Source organism: Panicum virgatum, chromosome 5N (assembly GCF_016808335.1).
Source record: "Panicum virgatum strain AP13 chromosome 5N, P.virgatum_v5, whole genome shotgun sequence".
Taxonomy (NCBI): Eukaryota; Viridiplantae; Streptophyta; class Magnoliopsida; order Poales; family Poaceae; genus Panicum; species Panicum virgatum.
The window spans coordinates 25,922,161-25,945,007 of record NC_053149.1 but is presented as its reverse complement, the minus strand read 5'-3'; the positions used below and the strand labels follow the sequence as shown (position 1 = coordinate 25,945,007).

General features: G+C 45.2%; 2 long non-coding RNA genes across 2 annotated transcripts; both read right to left on the bottom strand.

Annotated features, from left to right (window-relative positions):
* Nucleotides 1–1,979: 1,979 nt before the first annotated feature.
* LOC120675945 lies at nt 1,980–3,615 on the bottom strand. Its single transcript, XR_005675543.1, has 5 exons — nt 3,477–3,615; nt 3,100–3,403; nt 2,917–3,015; nt 2,448–2,829; nt 1,980–2,352 (listed from the first exon to the last, which is right to left on the bottom strand). It is a non-coding gene; the product is annotated as an uncharacterized LOC120675945 (long non-coding RNA).
* A 27-nt stretch (nt 3,616–3,642) lies between these two features.
* Nucleotides 3,643–4,232, bottom strand: LOC120676243. Its single transcript, XR_005675733.1, has 3 exons — nt 3,976–4,232; nt 3,760–3,894; nt 3,643–3,685 (listed from the first exon to the last, which is right to left on the bottom strand). It is a non-coding gene; the product is annotated as an uncharacterized LOC120676243 (long non-coding RNA).
* Between the last annotated feature and the right edge of the window lie 18,615 nt (nt 4,233–22,847).

Genomic DNA, 22,847 nt, shown 5'->3' with positions numbered 1-22,847 from the left:
TCATAGTGTCCCAAATTGAGGCAAGAAAGGGGAAAGCTGTAGTCCAAGATGATGATGATGATGGTTAGGGAGAGCTTTTGATTGAAGGTGACTCTAATTAGGTAGTTTTATTTGTGGATGTATGGACTCTATGTATGGCTGGACTATGTGTGTGATGGACTATCTTTATTGCTGGACTATTTAGGTGCTTTATCTATTTATGTGGTTGTCGTATGTGTATGAGACTTTATATCTAGTTTCGAACATTGTATGATTATGAAATTTGGAATTTACTTAGTTTGTATCTTGTGCAATGTAATGATGGGTCATCTCCATTGTTTAACAACTATTTTAGGGTGCAACATGACATGTTAGATGGATCACTACATATCAAGTGACAGAACAAACACATGTTACATGGACGGATAGTTCCGCATTGCAATTAAAAGTACTAGACACCTAAAACATGGATATAGAAATACAAGATGGATAATTTGAGATTACATTCGCAACTAGAGATGCATAAGTTGATAGGGCCACATAAATCCATGTCTACTAACCATAATAGTTCCACCATCCCGAAACTGTCGGTGGCATGAAGCGTCTCGTCAAGTTTTTGGCAAGCTCCTGGCGCAGCTCTTCTTCCAATTGTGCGATGCGCTCGGCCATCGTCGACTTCTCTTGACTCTCAATCACAAGTTGGTTGATTTGATCATGCTTCATATTGATCTCTATATCCTTTTGCTGGTTCAGTACGTGCAGGTGACGTATGTATTCTTGAACATGAACTTCCATAGCACCATCAATCCAATAAGTGAACCCACAATCTGAAGTCTATGCTCAATCAAAGTGAGTTAGATTGGTATGTGTTTACAGAAATTGTCTAACATGACCTAAAACATAGATATGAAATAACCTCGTAGTGAGGGCAACAGAAGAACCGTCGTCCCGCATCCCAAAAAGCTCGTAGACCTATACAACAGCATCGTCTCCATGATGACAATGTGGCCAGAATTGAACTGGAAGGGCATTGTGGGCACCGTAGAATGCTCTGGTTCTTACTTCTAAGTTTGGGTGCGGAGGAGGTGGATCGATGGGTCCTTGCATCCACGACATGGTTTCTCTCAGTTTTTGTTCCGATGGCTAGCTATACTGCTCAGCAGGAAGGAGATGGTTCGCGTCCATTTATAGTACTCAGGAAATGGTGCGCAGTTGGTCCAGTCTAATTAATTTGGTTGACACGATTGAAAGGATTGGGCACTGAAAAGGCTATTCACTGAAAGGCACTGAAAAGCCTATTCACTGAGAAGCACTGAAAAGCCTAATCACTGAAAAACACTGAAAAGCCTAGTGACCAAAAAGGCTGGGTCATCGTCTGTGCAATATATGTATTTGGCACGGAAAATAAAAAAAGTGTAACAATTTAAAGAATGGCGCCCTATTTTAACCAAACGAAAACCACAAGAATCACAGCAGGAGTGTTGTGCATGCATGGAGGTACTGTCGCGCCACTACCATTGGCGCGACAGCACAGTTCTGCCGCGCCAACCTATCGGTCAGCCCAGAATCGACTGCATTTGTGGGCCGTTGGCGTGGCAGGAAGGTTTTGTCGCGCCATTCCTAGTGGCGCGACGGTTCCTTATTGTCGCGCCACTAGGAATGGCGCGTCATGGGCGTTCTGCCATGCCAGCTTGTGTTGATGCCCAGAAAGGCCTGCATTTGTGTCCCGGTGGCGTGATTGCACAGATTTGTCACGCCAGCCAGGGTGGCGTGACAAGTGTCATCCAGAAACGAGACAAGACATTGCTGTTACTTTCCTTCTCCCTTCCATCCTCCCCTGCTGTTGCTTTGCTACTTCTAGGCCAGTGTATAGTATGCAGAAATCGATGACACAATTTTCACAATAGAAAGCAGAAACCATAGCTGTGAAGTCACAAAATGTGAAGCCATTAACACAACTAGTAGGAAAAGCACTAGTAGTGCCTTACAAGCACCAGAAGTTCATGACAAGATCAAATATTCCATTACAAGCACCATGAGTCCATCACAAGGTCAATAGTCCATTACAAGCACCAGTAGTCCATCACAAGGTCAATAGTCCATTACAAGCATAAGTAGTCCATTACAAACTTAAATAATCCATTACAAGCACAAGTAGTTCATCACAAGTTCTAGTTGACATGTTTAGAATAACTCGAGGCACATAGAGCAGCTATTGCTTCATCTCCGGCGGCGGCGCTGGTCGGGAGGGTTGAAAGGATCGTTGCGGCGCCGTTGCCATCCAGGCGCTGTTGGGAGCACGTTCCCACTACCAACGTCAGTGTGGTCACGAGAGCGGCGTTGTCGGCGAGGCGGAGGAGCATCTTGTGGTGCCTGCAACAATAATTTAAAGTTCCAAGGAATCTTTAAGAGCAATGTTTTCTGCATCATGGAGTCTAAGTTATATGATTTGAATTAATCATGCTGACCTGGCTCGATTCACCCTGGGTCTGCGTTGCTGGGGGAGCGTCAAACATCTGTGACATCCTGAGCACCTGGTAGCTTGGGTCATCATCTTTTGAGTTCTCTTCCTGGTCAGACTCTTTACTGGATTGGGGGTGATTGGATAGCTTTTCCCCTTGATCCTGCACGTGACGCCGTCCTCGAAGTGGACCACGACCGACTTCTGGAAGCAGAAGGCAAAGGAGTAGTAGTGGTCACGTTACTATAGTGAATCGGTGTCCGTGTGGTAGAACTAGGGCCACGTGCACTCGAAGCTCCTGCACCAGGTGCCTGTGGACCAAACTCCTCGTCAAGGCGAGCCATGCAATTAAGCTTCGCGGCCATCCGCCTGCAACTCCGGCGGACCCTCTGTGTTCAGCCGAAAAATGTAAGACAATACACATAAGAAAGTATTACAAAGATGGTGACAATATGACTAAACAAAAAGATGGTTACCTCGACAAATGCCCTAAAGTGGCCCCCTCCATTGTCTCCTTCACTTGCATGAGCCATTGCCACGCCTACCTCGTTAGCGAGACGCCCGAGTTGTTGTGCCTGATACGATTGAGTTAGTCCTAACATAATTGAAACTGTGAATATATTTGTTAGAACCCAAAACATTGAAATAGCATTATGTACCATGTAGTTCTGCAAAGGGCCCCTTTTGGGCTGCACTCCACCGCGAGTGATGTCATCGTACTCGTCGATGATGTCATCATCATCGTCGGTGTCCGCATGATCTTCTATAGGCTCAGTTGATCGTGGCGGCTTGATTGAAACTCTGGTGACTGAATGGAACCAACGAAGGTATTCCTTGTAATGGTTGTGCCTATGTGCTGGCCCACTTTCCGGATCCATCCTTTGCCTCTGTTCCCACTGCCCCAGAGGCACTACGTGTTTGACACGCCAATCATTCTCTGTGTAGCGTTTCTTCTTGTCAATTCTGACATAGGAGCGGTATATTAGTGACATCATATTTGGTAGGACAAATATAATTCGAATTAAATACAACATACCGATGCAATGCCTGGGATGTCGAAATAGCCTCCGGAGGGAAGTCTTGCAATCTTGAGAACTGCCTCTTAACACGGTGCGGTAAGTGGAGCTCGACTACGAAGTAGAAAATCAAAGGCACACAAGTCCTCCACAGTTCTGCATCTCTTCTGCAAATGTCACTAAGTCCCAAATCCTCTAGCTCGTCTCAACTGTACGGTGTCCAGAATATCTATGTAACACGCAAGCATTAGATATTGTGAGGGCTAAAGTATTTATTTAAAAACCCAGAATGCAGATTAGTACCTAATTTTGTGTGAGGCAGTCTAGGTCGTCCATGTAACGCATGTAGCGGCGCAAAGGATCCCCTCTGACAGCTCCAATGTTCTTCCAACAGTAAGCAACGGTGGGCCTTGACTCAGGATCATGGTGCGGCCATGGCTGCAAACGGAGAAAAGTTAGGGTTAAGAACAACAAATAATGTGCACTAAACTCAAAATTAAATTGTAAGCCAAGAATTACCTCTAGTTCTCCACGGTATGGCTGGCCAACTGGAAACCGCTCCCAAATCCAGATTTGCAGGAGGTATGCACAACGTCCTAGGTTCGAGTCGTTGCCTACACGCCGACATGCGTCACAAAGCTGCTGGTAAAGCCAAGCTAGTCCTGCAGACCCCCAGCTGTACTGAGTGATGTTCTCCCACTACTGTCCCAGAATTGGAAGGACCATCCATGAGATGGTGTTCCCAGAACCATCAGGAAATAGGAAACCCCCTAACAGGTGCCACAACCACACACGAGCATACCGCTCTACAGCCTCCTGAGGTGCTCCCTGAGGACAATGGTTGAAATTCTTCTTCAACCAAGCCGAGCTAACCCCTGAAGTCTTCCTATCCTTGACTCCCTTAGGTGGTTCTGGAGGTCGAATCCCAATGTGTGCCTCCACCATATCCCTCCAACCATCAGTCTGAATCATGCCGATCACTGCATTGCCCTCTAAAGGTAGCCCGAGAATCATCGCCACATCTTGCAAAGTGATGCTGACCTCCTGTGGCAGTACCGCCCAAATTAATCCGGCTCAAGTGCGCTAACCATCACCTTAAAGGTAATCCCGGCTAACACGCACTTCAAACGGAGTAATCCAGCAGGGCTGTTGGGTAAAGTCCCGAAGAATCCACCTGAGCGTCGATCGAACCCAAAGCTTACATGCAACCCACACGAAGGTGAGTCCAGAGAGTACAATATTTCACAGATACATTACATTACAGAGTCTTAACTTAATTATTACAAACCAAGTTCGAAATCTCCGAAAGGTACTTGAAGTTCAAATTGAAAGTAGTTCAGAGTTCACTGCAGCTGAAATAAAGTGAGTACTAAATGACGATATAAGATGTCATGATGAAGCCCGTACATGACATCACTCCACATTGTCATCATTAGCCGGAGTCGTATCCCATTCCACCGACCAACCAGGAGGTAAAACACACGGCCAGGTCAAACTAGCTATCTGATCTTCAAACGTATCACCTGAAAACAAAGTTGAGCCACAAGCAAGGCTGAGTATTCTAATACTCAGCAAGGCTTACACGACTAGGATATATTTAACCCTCTAACTAGACATGCAAGGCTTTTGGCTTGAGGGGTTTGTTTTTGTCGAAAAGCAATAAAGAGTAAGTCCTTACTTTCCGATTTTAGCTTTCAAGTCCTAGTTTGATTAACCATTCTACATTAGCATCTATCCAATAACATACATGGTGAAAAACAATTATTTTTCATCATTCAACCATATTTCTCATCATCATTGTTAACCTGGCCAGGCAGACCTAAACACACGCATGGGGAATGCAATCACCCATGCGACTTTTCCCCTTTTTCCCCGGGCATGAAACAGGCCCACCGCCCTAGGGTGCCCTGCACCTGTGCATGACCAAAGACCAGATAGTGGGGAGTATGTTCCACGGCCGGTTCCATCAGGTACTTAAGCTTACCGATTACCATATTCTCGGCATGTGGTTAGTACGTTCAAACGCTTAACCACCACTACCACACACCGCGGCCTTATCCATTTTCACTAAACCGACGGGGTATCACAAGTACAACAACCCCGCCCGTAAACCTTATATTGCAGTGTGTAGTAAGCATTCAACTCCTATGAGCTCGCGAGTGACAGGAAATCACTCGACTTCTACCGAACTATTAGCATAGCCAACTAGCGACCTACACATACTAGTGTTCAAGCATAGGTACCTAGGATCATGCAACTAAGGTTCTAAACAATTCCTACAACTTAGATGCACAAATAAAATAGGGATATAAACAGTTGCATAAATTTAAAATAGGTAGGACATGCTCCGGGGCTTGCCTTCCTGAGCGGAGCTAGCCTTGGGCTCTTCTGAACTCTGGTTCAGGTCTTCAGTGATTTCAGTTAGGTTAACTTGAGCTTCACGCTGCTCACTCTCGGACTCCGGCACCAGCTCGTACGTACCGTCGGCGAGAGTAGTCAAATCTACACGAATGCATATGTGTGAGTTGTGGTGATGGTAACAAACTTAATTTAATTCACTAAAGAGTTGTAAAATATTTTCCTTACATCTCCTTGGGCAATCATTTATAGAGTATTATCTAGATTAACTATTTCTTATTAAGCAAGTGGGGGTTTTGTTATTTTTAGAAAAATTATTTTCAAGTGCAAGCATGGAATATTTAAAACAGCTGATGTGTATAGCTTATGAAGATGAAATTTTTATGGAGAGTAAAAACTTAATTACAAACCTGCCATAAAATTTTCAGCTCTTTTCACTGAGCATATTAATTATTAAAAATTCATTAAACAGCCACTGCTAGGATTAAGATTCATTTATACAGAACAAATCCTACAAGTAAAGATGCTAAAATTTTTACTGAGTGCTCCTAAACTCATGTTAAGACTACAACAATTATTTCAGATTTAACTAAGCATTACACAAGGCATGAAAAATATCACAATGTATAGCTGCATGGATCAAAACTACATTCCACAGACTGATATATCAAATTTCAGAGCCTCATATTTTACCAGCATGGTTATATACTCAAAGTTAACTCCTAGAAAAATTATTAGAATTTCTCAGGTGCAAGAACTATTTTTAATGATTTAATGTATCTATCCTCACCAAAAATCATTTGGTCCAGTTGAGTTTAACTAAAAATTCTCAAACTTTTTTTGTAAACTCTGGGAACGAAAATACAAGTACTGTAAAAGTTTGAACCCATTAAACATGTCATAACAACTTGGATAAATAAAACTATCTATCCTAGGCATACACCAAGATTTAAATAAACTAACAGCTAGGCATGTCAACTGCCCACGAAACTTTTACACAAGGTTATACATCTAACATGTAACCCACTGACCAAAAATGACTAATAGCTCATGCTTGTAACTTGAGATCTAATAAAAGGTATATTTTCTTTGCATTTAAAATAAAGCAAAAAGTATTGAGAAAAAGAAAAGTGCATGTAACAAAAGTTGTAGACCTCCTTGCATGTATTCCAGAACATTTGAGTTTGCATTTTTCTGATTTTTCTACGATTTTTAAACGAATTTACTTGTTTGCTGTTTTTTCAAAACAAAAGAAAAAGGAAACGGAAACTTGCATCTAGGCCCCTGCAAAGATTTGGTGGCTCGCACATCAGCCCCTGGCCGGAGCTGGAACTGGGGAGGCGGCGGCGGCGGCGTTTCCCGGCGAGGGAGCTCGCCGGCGGCGAAGGGAAGTGGGGGAACGGCAAGAGGGAGGCGAGACCTACTCGGAGGTGGGCTTGTTGAGGTCGGGGGCGGACGGGAGCGGGGTCGGCGGCAGAGCAGCATGGCCGGCGGTGGTGGCAAGCTGCGGCGGCGGCGCTCCGGCGCGGGAGGGAGGGCGACAACCTGCTGGGGAGCTTCACGGCGCCACGAGGAAGCTAGTCCGGGGGTTGATTTGAGTCGGGGAGGGGCGGAGCAGGGAGTTCCGCGGCGGGCGGCGGCTCTATCCGCGACGGCGGCGCCCGGCGGCGATGGGGATGGGCGAGGCCTGGCCGTAGAGCTTCACCGTGGCGAGGAGGTCCCGTTCCGGGATTCAGTTGGGACCGAGGGGCATCGGAGGTAGGGGCTCCATGGTGAGCTCGAGCGGCGGCGGCAATGGCGGGGCGGCAGCGCCGTTCTGGCACAGGGGTGGCGCGGCTCGGCTTGGTGAGGGAAGGGGAGCAGAGCAGGAGGGTGGAACGCCCTTTGGCGAAGCAAATGGGGAGGGGGAGCTCGGCAGGAAGGGGGGGCGTAGAAGAAGAGCGAGCTCGGCGCGTGCGCGGCCTGGCGGTGGCATGCTCGCCGAGCGGCCTTGATGGCGGTCAGGGCGCAGCGAGGGGGTTTGGGGCGTCGGTGGCGCGCGGTAATGAAGGTTGGCCACGGTCAGCGGCTCAGGCAGGCATGGCCGGCTCGTTTGGGCGCCACGACGGTGTCGCGGCGTGCTCGTCAACGGGCAGGGCGCGGCAGGCTCGACGGGATAGGGGAGGGTCAGCGGGCGAGCGTGCGTACTCGAACGGGGAGGGAGTCAGCGGCGCAGCCAAGCAGCAGGCGCAGCGATGGCGCGGCAGCAGCGCAGCGAGCGGGCGTGCGTGCACGCTCCAGTGCTTGCGCGCGTAGAGAGGCAGGGAGAGCGAGGGAGAGAGAGAGGGGAGAGAGAAAGAGAGTGGAGAGAGAAAGAGAGAGTCAACATTTTGACTTGATCCAAACTCAAAATTTTCCATTGGAACTCGAAAAATTTTGAACACGAAAGTTGATCCAAATTCAATTTCCTACAACTTTCCTTTCAGGCAAAACTTCATTTGAGCAACGATTTGCAAGTTTAAAATTTGAATTCAAGTTTAATGAACCCACTGTTTTTTTGGGGTTAACTCCAAATTTCATGTTATAACTTGAGAAACTTTGAATACGAAAGTTGTTTATCTTGTCAAACTCTACAACTTTCGTTTTGGGCAAAAGTTCATTTGAGACAAGGTGTGAGAGTTGACTTTTTGGTTTAATTAAATGGATTTCTGACATTTAAGAAATTTGAAAATTTGGGGGGGGGGGGGTTTAACCCGTCATTTCCCATTAATTGCAGTTTTAAACAGTGATAATCACCGGAGGTGTCACAGCCTACCCCCCTTAAAAGAATCTCGTCCCGAGATTCAGATAAGCAAGCTAAGTGGAGAAAAGAGGTGTACCTCCAGTTGGATTCAGAAAACTGGGGAAATCTTGGTTTAGGTAGCTTTCAGTTTCCCAGGTAGCTTCCTCTTCAGTATGGTGACTCCATTGAATCTTGTACATTTTAACTGCTTTTCTTCGAGTGACCCTCTCCTTTTGATCAAGAACCTTGATAGGATACTCGACATAAGAGAGATCTGGTTCTACCAATATTTCTGTTTGTTCAATGATCTCGGTGTGGACTCGAACACATTTCTTGAGTTGAGAAACATGGAAAATATCATGTACTGCTGCAAGTCGAGAAGGAAGTCGCACTCTATAGGCCACGGGTCCACAAATCTCCGTGATTTCATAAGGGCCAACATATCGGGGAGCTAATTTGCCCTTTACTCCGAATCTCTGCACACCCTTGGTTGGCGAGACTTGAAGATAGACATGATCACCCACTTCAAATTGCAAAGGGTCTCTCCTTTTATCAAAATAACTCTTTTGCCTAGACAGGGCGGCCTTTAGATTCTCTTGTATTACCCTCACTTTCTCTTCTGCCTCTGTTACGAGATCGGGTCCGAATACCACTCGTTCTCCGACTTGCGACCAGCTCAAAGGGGTACGACACCGTCGACCATATATGGCCTCAAATGGTGCCATATTCAAACTCTCTTGGTAACTATTGTTGTATGAGAACTCCGCTAGAGCTAGACATTTGTCCCAACTCTTGTCATAATGAATGACACAAGCTCTTAACATGTCCTCCAGTATTTGGTTCACCCTCTCAGTTTGTCCATCAGTTTGTGGGTGATAAGCTGAGCTTCGGATCAATTTTGTCCCAAGAGATGCTTGCAACTGTTCCCAAAAGCATGCAACGAACTGTGTTCCACGATCAGAAATGATTGTCTTGGGTAGCCCATGCAAGCAAACGATGCGATCGAGATAGATCTCAGCATACTTCTTGGCAGTGTAAGTAGTATGTACCGGAATGAAATGTGCCGTCTTGGTGAGTCTATCCACGATAACCCAAATGGAATCGTGCTTCTGGGAGGTGTTGGGTAATCTAACAATGAAGTCCATACTTATGTCTTCCCATTTCCACGATGGGATAGGCAGAGGTTGAAGCAAACCGGCTACTCTCAAGTGGCTGGCTTTTACTCTCTGGCATGTGTCACATTCCGAGACATATTTAGCAATTTTCCTTTTCATCCTAGTCCACTAGAAATTTTGCCTAAGATCTTGGTATATCTTGGTACTGCCCGGGTGAATAGAAAATTTGGAAAGATGTGCCTCGTCGAGAATTTGCTTCCGAAGCTCATGATTTTTTGGAACAACTAAACGACTTTCAAACCATAGGACTCCGTTATGGTCTTGACGAAAACACTTATACTTCCTTTCTCCTTAAGAGAGTTTTTGTTTAATGATCCCCACACCTTTATCATGTAATTGGGCCATAATGATTTGATCATGAAGAGTTGGTTCAACCGAGATGTGATTTAAAGTGCCTTGGGTAATCATTTCCAACTGGAGCTTCCTCATCTCATGACAGAGGGTTTCAGAATAGGATTCCACAGATAGGCAATGGCAATGAGCTTTGCGACTTAGTGCATCTGCTACAACATTAGCCTTGCCTGGGTGATAGTGCACCTCAAGATCATAATCTTTGATTAATTCTAGCCACCGTCTTTGTCTCATATTTAGGTCAGCTTGAGTAAAGATATATTTGAGACTTTTGTGATCGGTGTAGATATTGCAATGAGTACCCATAAGATAATGCCTCCATATCTTTAAGGCAGGAATAACAGCTGCTAACTCGAGGTCATGAGTAGGATAATTCTGCTCATGGGGGCGAAGAGCTCGTGATGCATAAGCAATAACTTTATTGTCTTGCATGAGCACACAACCAAGACCAGTACCCGACGCGTCACAATACACGTCAAAGGATTTGGTATTATCAGGTTGAGCTAAGACAGGTGCTGCAGTCAACTGCTCCCTTAGGGTGTGGAAAGCCTTTTCACATTTTTCATCCCACAAAAATTTTACTCCTTTCTTCAACAGTTCAGTCATTGGCTTAGCAATTATAGAGAAATCCGGAATAAATCGGCGATAATATCCAGCTAAACCAAGAAAACTGCGAATCTGATGAACGGAGGTAGGAGGTTTCCAGTCCATCAGCTCTTGCACTTTGCTAGGATCCACAGCTATGCCTTCGCTGGAAATAGTGTGGCCCAAGAATTTCACACTATCTAGCCAGAATTCACACTTGGAAAATTTAGCATAGAGCTGATGGTCCCGAAGATGTTGGAGAACAATGCGCAGGTGCTTAGCATGGTCTTCCTCATTCTTGGAATAAATAAGGATGTCATCAATGAAAACCACGACGAACTTGTCAAGCTCAGGCATGAATACCGAGTTCATGAGATACATGAAGTAAGCAAGTGCATTTGTGAGACCAAAAGACATGACTAAATATTCATAGAGTCCATATCGTGTGGAGAAGGAGGTTTTAGGAATATCACATGGACGAATCTTGATCTGATGATAGCCAGAGCGAAGATCAATCTTTGAGAAAATCCTAGCTCCAGCCAGTTGATCGAAGAGAACATCAATGCGGGGAAGTGGATATTTGTTTTTAATTGTCACCGCATTTAGAGGTCGGTAGTCCACACACAACCTCAAACTATCATCCTTTTTCTTTACAAAGAGAGCTGGACGACCCCAAGGTGATGCACTAGGGCGAATGAAGCCTTTGTCCAGAAGCTCTTGAAGTTGAATTTTTAACTCGGCCAACTCCTTAGGTGGCATTCTATATGGCCTCTTTGAGATAGGGGCAGTGCCTGGCTGTAGTTCAATAACGAACTCGATCTCTCTATCTGGTGGCATTCCTGGCAAGTCATCCGGAAAAACATCAGTGTACTCGCATACCACAGGAATTTCTTCTAGTTTGGATGCGCTCATGGCAAATGCACAAGAATTGATACACTTTCGGAATGGTAAATAGAGAGTAGTGGCTCCATATTTTGGTGAATTTAGTTCAACAGCTCTGGCGGGAATATCTATTATAACTCCATGCTGAGTCATCCAGTTCATCCCCAAGATGATATCTATACCCTCAAGTGGTAGGAGTGTAAGGTCAGTGTTGATGATTAGGCTACCCATCTTGATTGGCACAAGTCGTATTATTTGGTTTGAAGCAATTTTACCCCCTGGGGTTGATATCATGTATGACCCTTTCGTGTGAATAAAATCCAAACCCACTTTTGCACCAAATTTTGCACCAATGAAGCTATGTGATGCACCAGAATCAAATAATATAACTGCAGGCTTGTTGTGGATAGAAAATGTACCTGTCATCACTGGTGCGCCCTCAGGAAGTTCTGCAAGAGTGGTGAAATTGATGCGCCCTTGCCTGACCTGAATAGTCTGCCTTCTGCCCTTGTTCTTGTTGTTCTGATTAGAGCCTTGGCCTTGGTTTTGTCGCTTGGGTTGCGGGCACTCCCGGGCGAAATGAGTTGAGCTCCCACAATTGAAGCAACGATTTCCCTCACTTGGACGGGCTGGCGGTGGAGCAGTTGGCCTTGGGCCAGTTAACTGAGGAACAGGGAAACGTGCAACGCTCTGCTGCAGTGGGAGCCTGATAACCCAACGCCCTGGCTGAGGGGCTTTCTAAGGAATTTGGGGTGCAACATTCTGCACTACGCGATACCTCTGTGGCTGTGCACTAGAGGGTCCAGCTGGCGCTTTCCTCTTTTTCTCAACATGGTGAGCCATGATACAGTCTTCTTGAGTGAGTGCTAGATTAACCAGCTCATTGTATGTGTCGACCTTAATGGGGTTTAGACGTTCCTTGAGCTTGGTATTTAAGCCTCTACAAAAACTGTGACACCCTAGGTGTCTGCACAGTAATTGTGTATTGATTGTATGCATCATGTGCTTAATTGTTTGAGTAAGGATCTTTTTGTAATTATAAAAGGTTATATGTGTAATTATGATTTTATGCAAGGTCCTTTCTGTAGATATATTTGAATTGGGTGTGCATTTATAGCTTTTGTGGAGGGTGTTTTTGCAAAATGTGGTGTAATCATTACATGGCAGGGAATTTTTCAAATCAGCCCAAGTTTGAAGTGAAATTTCATTGAAAAAGACAAGTTTCCTTTAAATTCAAATTCCCTTCTATGTTTTCAAATTTAGCTCTCTATCCTTTGATCAAATAAATTTTTGCACAACTTTCATGCTGGGCACTTTTTCATTTGAGCTCTATTTTAAAAGTTATTGCTGTTTTATAGTGGGGTCCCTGGAATTTTTGGAAATTGCAAAACAGCCCTTTCTTCCACCTCCAGCTCCCTGCTCTGTTTTTCCCCGCCGTCGCTGTGCAGCGCCGTCGCCGGCGCATGGGAGAGCCTGCCCGGCCACGTTCTGCGTTGCGCTGGCGCCCACGCGTCGAGCTGCTGCTCCTCCACCGCCCTTGGCTGCGCGCTGGAGCTCCCCTTGCCTTGCCACGCCGCCCAGAGCCGCCGCATGGTCGCCACCTCGCCGTCGCCGTGGCCCGTCCAAGGCAGAGGCCGCTGCCCTCTCTTCGTGTGCGCACGGGCACTACTTAAACCCCAGCGTCCCTTTCCGAACGCCCTTTCGCTTGCTCAGTACTCCCACGCCCCAGAACGCGCCGCCGCCACCCACAGAACCCCGGCGAGCTTGACGCCGTCGTCGACCCGCTTCACTGCAGCATCCCCGCCCACGCTGAGCACTCCACCAGCTCCGCCTCATCCTCGCGCAGCTAACAAGCTACTTCCCGTCGACCAAATCCTACTGGAACCCCCTCGCCCTCGAGCTCCGCCACCGTAGCCGAGCTCTGTCGCCGCTGCTCGCCGTCGAACCCCCTCCTACTCACTCCCCCGCCCTCAATTGACCCCGCCACTAGATCCGCCTCGACCCCGCACAGCTCCCAGGCCACTTCCCCTCGCCCAACCCTCACCGGAGCTACCCCGCCGTCGTTTGCCTCCGCCGCAGACCCGCCCTGCTCCGTCGAGCCGCCGCCTCCGAGCTCCTCTCCGCTCCCCAAGACCACCCTGTGGTGTGCCTTGAACCCGTGAAGCTCTCACGCCCCTCCACCCTCGCCGCCGGTGAGCCCCTCGCCGGGAAACGGCCGGTCAACCCTCGTCTCCCCTCTCTGACCCGGCCCTGGGACCTCGGGGTGGAAGAAACAAAACTCCAGGGTGTTATTTGAATAGCTCAAGACACATATGAATAGTGCTCTAGGGACTTCCTTGTGATGATTTTCAGTGAACTTTGAAATTCAATATCAATTCGTAGAAAATTTATAAAATATCAAATCTGGATGTTTTGGAATCCTCTTGAAGATATCTATGCAGTAGAACCATAATATGGTAGGTGTTAGTTGAAAGTTTTTGCTGTAGAATTTGATTTGTGTTACTAGTGCATAAATATTGGTTGTTTTTATCTTTTTCTTATCTACTGTTTGAAGCCCGATCTGGCAATGAAATTTTTATAGTGATTTACTCATATGTATATAGTGTTTCTATAAAAATTTCGTGATCAGTTCTCATGTGTAGCTTTTTATTTGATTTAATGCTTGTTTAGTAGACTTTATTTATGGTAAATAGTTTCTGTTCGTAATAAATCATGAAAATATTTCTGCATGTTCATCTTGAGTATCGTAGCTTGTCCATGAAGTTTGAGCATCAGTTCATGATTAGAACAGGATCTAAAAATGAATCTTGCTAATCTGTTGTTCTGTTTTGTTTATTTTCTCATAATTATTTCTATGTAGATAAAATCATGAAAAATTCATAGTTGCTAGTTCATTTCTGTGTAAACCTCCTGTTAAATTTTGAGCTTCTACTTTGCTCTAGTTTGACCTGTATAATTCAAGCTTTTTCTAGGTGTTGTCTGAATGAATTAATTGTTGTGATTAAATGGCTACATGTCTTGGCATGATTTTTACAGGGTAGCTTAATCTGCTTATGTTCTGTTTAGGGTAATTTTTGCTAAATTTATTTCTGTTTATGCTCTGAGTTGTTAATTTATTAGCAAACCATGACTTATTTGTTATAGGAAATCACCCCCACTTGTTTATGAAGTTAGTAAACTTCATTTGTGCTGTTGATCATGATGCCTTGTGTAGTTAGATTGGTTATTTAACTACTCTATAAACAATTGCCCATGTGTGTTTATAATGTTATTCTTGCATTACATATAGATACGACTACTTTGTCAGACGGGACGTACGAGCTAATTCCGGAGTCTGACGGAGGTGATCTTGAAGCTCAAGTGAACACCGCCGTACTAACTGAAGCCCCGAACCAAAGTTCGGAAGAGGCTAGAGCTGGAATAGTTAGTGACTACCGAGAAGGCAAGCCCCGGACATAACCTATATTTCAAATTATTATCACTTATTGTTTTATTTACTTGTGCATTTACAGTTCTTAGGATTTGAATTGAAACCCTAGATGCATGATCCTAGGAACCTATGTACTGAACACTAGACCTGAGTTCGACTACTTGCTAAGCTTATAGGACCGGTAAAAGTCGAGTGATTGCCTGTCACTCGCGAGTTTTATAGGAACTGCTTGTTTACTTTCTGTTATCAATATAAGGACGACGGACGGGGTTGTGTTCGATATCATGACCTTATGAGAGACCCCGTCTGTGTTGATGAACTTGCTAAGGTTGCGGTGTGTGGTAGCGGTGGTTAAGTTTTTGAAAGTACTAGCCACATGCCGTAAATATGGTACGCGGCAAGCCTAGTAGCCGATTGGACCGGGGAGTGGATATACCTCCCACTCTCTCTTAGGGATAGGTTTATTTTTATGTTGCGCAACACTGCGACTTCAAGGGACAAGGGTGGACCTCGTAGAAGGGTGGACCTTGGAGCCCTGTAGTCGGGGAGAGTGGCACTATCCACAAGCCGAAAAGAAAGGTCAACGGTTGTTTGGGAATGACCCGACGGTGTTCCAGACATGTGTGTTAGGTTTGCCTGGCCAGGTTGAATTTCAGTTCAGAATCGTCCACCTCTCACGATGAAATGAGACTGCTTGATCCCTTTGCCACACAGAGTAATAAGAGCAACAATATTATTTATCAATCTTGATGTTTTCTTAGTTTTCTACCATGATTGGATAGTAGTTGCTTACCTAGAATGGTTAATCAACTAGAATCTTGAAAGCTAAAACTTGAAAGTAAGGACCTACTCTTTATTGCTTTTCAACAAAAAGGAAAACCGGAGCCTCACAAACCTTGCATAGTCTAGCTATAGTGGGCTACTTATACCCGTTGACGGTTAAGTCTTGCTGAGTATTAGAATACTCAGCTTTGCTGTTGAAAACCTTTTCAGGTATGAGTTTTGAGGAGCAAATCGCTAGCTTGACCTATCCTTGCTCGTTGCCTCCTGGCTGGTCCGTAGAGTGGGATACGTCTGCGACCGGCAATGACTATGACGAGTGATACCATGCTTGGGCTAGCCTGGTATCCTTTTGCGACGTGTTGTAGCCGTCGTGTTTTATCTTCCGCTGTCTAAACTCTGAACTTAAGTTATGGCTTGTATAACTGTTTTACTAAGGTTGGTCTTGTAATAATGCTTTAGAACTGGTTTGTAATAACTTTTATGCCTGTGATGTAAAATTGTGGTTGTAATATCTCTGGACTCGCCTTCGTGCGGGGTATGCTTGTTCGATCCGAGAACCGGTGGTTGTATCGGGACGTTACACGACAGACCAAGAATTATTCCGTTTGAAGTGCGTTTGAGCTGGTGTTGCCTTTTTATGGTGATGGCCTGCGCACTTGAGCCGGGATAATTCAGGTGGTTCTGCCACAAAAACTGTCACTCTTCTTAGCATCTGTGTCAGCATGATAGCTTGCGTACTGACTGAGATTGTTGAAAGCTTGGGCATATTGGAGAACTGTACGTGTCCCTTGAGTAAGAGCCAGGAACTCATTCAGCTTCCTTTCCATGAGTCCTTCTGGAATATGGTGACCTTTGAATGCGGTCTTGAATTCATCCCAAGTGACAAGGTGATCAGCTGGGAGCATGCCAAGGTAGTTATCCCACCAAAGACGTGCCGAACCGCAAAGCTGTTGCGCGGCAAAGCGAGCTTTGTTTTGCTCTGAGCATGGCGCCAGAAGTAGTGAAAACTTGGACTCGATTGTGCGAATCCAAGCATCCGCATCCAGTGGCTCTTCTGTCTTGTTGAACAGAGGGGGCTGAGTTGCCAAGAATTCCAGGTAACTAGCAGCTTGAGGTTGATGAACATTGGGTCCACCCCGCTACTGTTGCTGTTGTTGCTGTCCCTGGACGAGTTGACGGAGTAACTCGGTTTGGGCGGCCAAATTTTCCGCGAAGTTGGGTGGCGGTGGTGGCGGCTGCTGCGATCCGCTACCATTCGCGTTCCCGAAACCCTCAGGGTTGCCACGTGTCGCTCCCACCATCTGGAACGGCAAATTCTCTCATTAGTATGGTGATATATGACTTCCCCAAAGTACCGAAGGGTAAGCGCGGAAAAGTAGAACTGGAATGAGCACGATAACAATAGGGACAGCAACGCTGTTCGTTACAAGAAACTTCATAACTTGCACTCTGTTCATCGAAATGCGCCCAAATTTTGACAGCAGATAGATAATTTATCATACTACAACTTTGGTATTCAACTCCAAAGGTAAATCGGCAGTTAAGGTGGGAGAAAAATGTAATTTCTGCCTCTCTGTCCAGTCTGCTTTTCAGCAGGCCGAGGTACACTGTTCGGGCCATAACTTTTGGCACACAAGTCTAATGATGCTGAAATTTTTGTGAGCACCTAGATCATGAAATTAACAACAACTTTGGTATTCAACACACAGCCCAGAAATGCAAGGAAACATGGATAAAAATTTAGACAAGTTTTTGCAGTGATAGATTCAACTGCAAGCAAACCATTACAACCATCCATCAAGTTCTTAGCCAAGGCCTAAGCGATTAAGGTACTTTTACACGTGAGTGGCACTCATTACAAAAGCAAGGTACTCAACTCTTAGTTAGCCTATTACATCACTGTCCAAAAGTTAGGCTACCCTATAGAGGAGTATGCGCGAAAGACTACTTAAGACGTCATCTAAAAGTCATCCAGGTTGTTGACTGAAGACTCGCTCCTCACTGGTGAGTGAGCTCCCGGAACTGGTGGCAGGGGCACTCCAGACGTAGTGTCAAGTCCTGAGATACCCTGAACCTCCTGGGGCTCCTCCTCCATGGCCTCAGGCTGGGCCTGCTGAGCCTCCAACATCTCAATGTGATCCAAGGCATCATTCAGCTGAACCTGTTGGGCGGTGAACTGCTGCTCCAGAAGTGCAAAGTCAGTGTCCCTCCCGTCCAAGAGAACATCAAGCTCCTCAATTAGACCCTCAAGTTGGCCAACATGGGCATCAAGATCCCTGATCGGCTCGTTCTTAGCAATCACTATCTCATGGCTGGTCCGTGCAGAAGCAATGATTTGGGCCATGGCTTTGGCCTGTAAGGTCTGCAAGCGGTAGAGTGCATTCATGCACTTCACTGACATGGAGATAGTCTCTGCAGCGCTGTTCTGCTGAAGGTACCCCGTGTGTCCGACCCGACTAAGCCAGTTAGGGTCATTGGGCTGCTCTGCTGGGAAGAGGCCAATAGGGGCTAGGGTGACAGCTGCATAATTCTTTTCGCAAAACTTGTTGAGCGCTGTCATGGCTGCAATTTCCCAAGTGTCAACCAGACGGTGTCCAACTACCTCCAGCTCCAAGGAAGCCCAGTGAGCGGGAAAAGGGTGGGGAGTATGAGTCATGCGCACGCGACAGCGCGCAACTCCCATCTCATGGAACTCCTCGCCCACATAGCGCGGGGGTACTGGGATATCCGGCATCGCGCATCACTTCCCAAAGAATGGAGGGAAAACCCTGCCAGTGTGTGCACTCGGAGTGTGCACACCCATCCTCATCAAACACCAGGAGAGCAGGGGCAGCCATCTGTACAAAAGATGTGCACAAGTGAGTGATGGTCAAAACAGATTTTGGGTAGTGCACGAAAACGAGTATAACTGGAAGCACAGAGCTCTAAAAATTCTCAAAATTTACAGGAACATTCCTAAGGTTCTTAGACACAACTTTTCTAGTCAACTCAAGAGCTAGATCAGAGCCTAAGAAGGTGTTATCCTTATAGTTTTCCTCTGCTGTCTGCCCAGAATTTTCAGGGACCAGAGAGCTAGTAAAATGAATTCTGAGGACAAAATACTAAGCCTAAAATTACCAAATTTTTACAGAAGCTCGGTGAGTAAATTTGGCACAAGTTTTGTTTTGAACACATCTGCAGAAAACATATCTAGTAAGGCCTAAAAATTCGTGCAACCCAGGTGCTCAAAGCTGACAGAAAAACAGGGTGTCAAAGTTTCTAGTGTACCCCACTGTATACTAGTCGAAAAATTCTCAAATTTAAACAGAAGCTAGTAGACAAGTTTTGGAGCAAAATTATCCACTGGAACTTCTACAGATAAAGTCATCTACTATGTCAAATAAATTCATCTTCCAGGATTTAGCAGAAAATGACAGATTTCTAGATAGACCTTAATCGAGAGAAGATGAACCGTGCTCACGTGCAAACCTTAACATTCCCGACTAACCCACATCTATTTTCATTGGCTTTCAATTTCATGAGCATGATGCATGCACGACCTAATCGTCCTCCCAAGGAAAGCAATTGCCAAATAGCTTTGGACTTACGGGGTTAGCACCGGTGGCATGGCACAATTTACGTCTCTCCCTATATACATATTTCTAGCCGACTTCTAACCGTTCTTAACTTACGTAATCGCGGTTATTGTACATGCAGAAAATTGACAGATATATATTCATTGAACCTTTCATGCCAGCACACATGAAAGCGTCCCCATACATTACCGCTCACTATAGAAGCGGCATCCATGCGTCCAACACTGCATGGACAGCGCGCATACGCTACCGAGGTGACGTATTTATGGTTTCTTTTACTCCCAATATAATCGACTGATGGTCGGTATATTGGCAGCAGCTCAAGTAGGCCACTGCTTGAGCGCAGCATTCGGTTCGTATCACCGACGGGAAGGTCAGACTCCTTCAGCTAACTGAGTATACTTTACTCCCAATATAGCCAACTAATAGTTGGTATATTGGCAGCACCTCAAGTAAGTCACTGCTTGAGGGCAGTGTTCGGCTCGCATCACCGACGGGAAGGTCAAACTCTCTCAGTTGACTGAGGATCCTTACCGTCTTACCTTAGCGTAGGTGCGTCGTTACATAATGTATAATGTAAAGTACTGAATTTAAAGTACAGAAAGAAATGTGCTAGAAGTCAGTCATAAATAAACCATAAGTTAGATAGCCACCTAGTACTCCCATAATTTTCCCTAGGGCTTTACGTACTATACACGATCCTTAACGAACCAACGTATTTTCCAAACGCGATTGTGGGGCTAAGTTTTAAGGAAAACTTTTGAAATCCAGTCGCACTCTCGGGTGTGCGCTTTGTTCGGCTCTGATACCAGCTGTGGCAGTACCACCCAAATTAATCCGGCTCAAGTGCGCTAACCATCACCTTAAAGGTAATCCCGGCTAACACGCACTTCAAACGGAGTCATCCGGCAGGGCTGTCGGGTAAAGTCCCGAAGAATCCACCTGAGCGTCGATCGAACCCAAAGCTTACATGCAACCCACACGAAGGTGAGTCCAAAGAGTACAACATTTCACAGATACATTACATTACAGAGTCTTAACTTAATTATTACAAACCAAGTTCGAAATCTCCGAAAGGTACTTGAAGTTCAAATTGAAAGTAGTTCAGAGTTCACTGCAGCTGAAATAAAGTGAGTACTAAACGACGATATAAGATGTCATGATGAAGCCCGTACATGACATCACTCCGCATTGTCATCGTTAGCCGGAGTCGTATCCCATTCCACCGACCAACCAGGAGGTAAAACACACGGCCAGGTCAAACTAGCTATCTGATCTTCAAACATATCACCTGAAAACAAAGTTGAGCCACAAACAAGGCTGAGTATTCTAATACTCAGCAAGGCTTACCCGACTAGGATATATTTAACCCTCTAAATAGACATGCAAGGCTTTTGGCTTGAGGGGTTTGTTTTTGTCGAAAAGCAATAAAGAGTAAGTCCTTACTTTCCGATTTTAGCTTTCAAGTTCTAGTTTGATTAACCATTCTACATTAGCATCTATCCAATAGCATACATGGTGAAAAACAATTATTTTTCATCATTCAACCATATTTCTCATCATCATTATTCCACTTCTTACTCTATGTGGCAAAATGGTTAAGTAGTCTCAATATCCGTGAGAGACGGATGATTCGAATCAAATTTGTTAACCTGGCCAGGCAGACCTAAACACACGCATGGGGAATGCAATCACCCATGCGACTTTTCCCCTTTTTCCCCGGGCATGAAACAGGCCCACCGCCCTAGGGTGCCCTGCACCCGTGCGAGACCAAAGACCAGACAGTGGGGAGTATGTTCCACGGCCGGTTCCATCAGGTACTTAAGCTTACCGATTACCATATTCTCGGCATGTGGTTAGTACGTTCAAACGCTTAACCACCACTACCACACACCGCGGCCTTATCCATTTTCACTAAACCGACGGGGTATCACAAGTACAACAACCCCGCCCGTAAACTTTATATTGCAGTGTGTAGTAAGCATTCAACTCCTATGAGCTCGCGAGTGACAGGAAATCACTCGACTTCTACCGAACTATTAGCATAGCCAACTAGCGACCTACACATACTAGTGTTCAAGCATAGGTACCTAGGATCATGCAACTAAGGTTCCAAACAATTCCTACAACTTAGATGCACAAATAAAATAGGGATATAAACAGTTGCATAAATTTAAAATAAGTAGGACATGCTCCGGGGCTTGCCTTCCTGAGCGGAGCTAGCCTTGGGCTCTTCTGAACTCTGGTTCAGGTCTTCAGTGATTTCAGTTAGGTTAACTTGAGCTTCACGCTGCTCATTCTCGGACTCCGGCACCAGCTCGTACGTACCGTCGGCGAGAGTAGTCAAATCTACACGAATGCATATGTGTGAGTTGTGGTGACGGTAACAAACTTAATTTAATTCACTAAAGAGTTGTAAAATATTTTCCTTACATCTCCTTGGGCAATCATTTATAGAGTATTATCTAGATTAACTATTTCTTATTAAGCAAGTGGGGGTTTTGTTATTTTTAGAAAAATTATTTTCAAGTGCAAGCATGGAATATTTAAAACAGCTGATGTGTATAGCTTCTGAAGATGAAATTTTTATGGAGAGTCAAAAACTTAATTACAAACCTGCCATAAAATATTCAGCTCTTTTCACTTAGCATATTAATTATTAAAAATTCATTAAACAGTCACTGCTAGGATTAAGATTCATTTATACCGAACAAATCCTACAAGTAAAGATGCTAAAATCAGGAACTATTTTTAATGATTTAATGTATCTATCCTCACCAAAAATCATTTGGTCTAGTTGAGTTTAACTAAAAATTCCCAAACTTTTTCTGTAAACTCTGGGAACGAAAATACAAGTACTGTAAAAGTTTGAACCCATTAAACATGTCATCACAACTTGGATAAATAAAACTATCTATCCTAGGCATACACCAAGATTTAAATAAACTAACAGCTAGGCATGTCAACTGCCCACGAAACTTTTACACAAGGTTATACATCTAACATGTAACCCACTGACCAAAAATGACTAACAGCTCATGCTTGTAACTTGAGATCTAATAAAAGGTATATTTTCTTTGCATTTAAAATAAAGCAAAAACTATTGAGAAAAAGAAAAGTGCATGTAACAAAAGTTGTAGATCTCCTTGCATGTATTCCAGAACATTTGATTTTGCATTTTTCTGATTTTTCTATGATTTTTAAACGAATTTACAAGTTTGCTGTTTTTCAAAACAAAAGAAAAAGGAAACGGAAACTTGCATCTAGGCCCCTGCAAAGATTTGGGGGCTCCCACATCAGCCACTGGCCGGAGCTGGAACAGGGGAGGCGGCGGCGGCGGCATTTCCTGGCGAGGGAGCTCGTCGGCGGCGAAGGGAAGTGGGGGAACGGCAAGAGGGAGGCGAGAGCTACTCGGAAGTGGGCTTGTTGAGGTCGGGGGCGGCCGGGAGCGGGGTCGGCGGCGTAGCAGCACAGCCGGCGGCGGTGGCGAG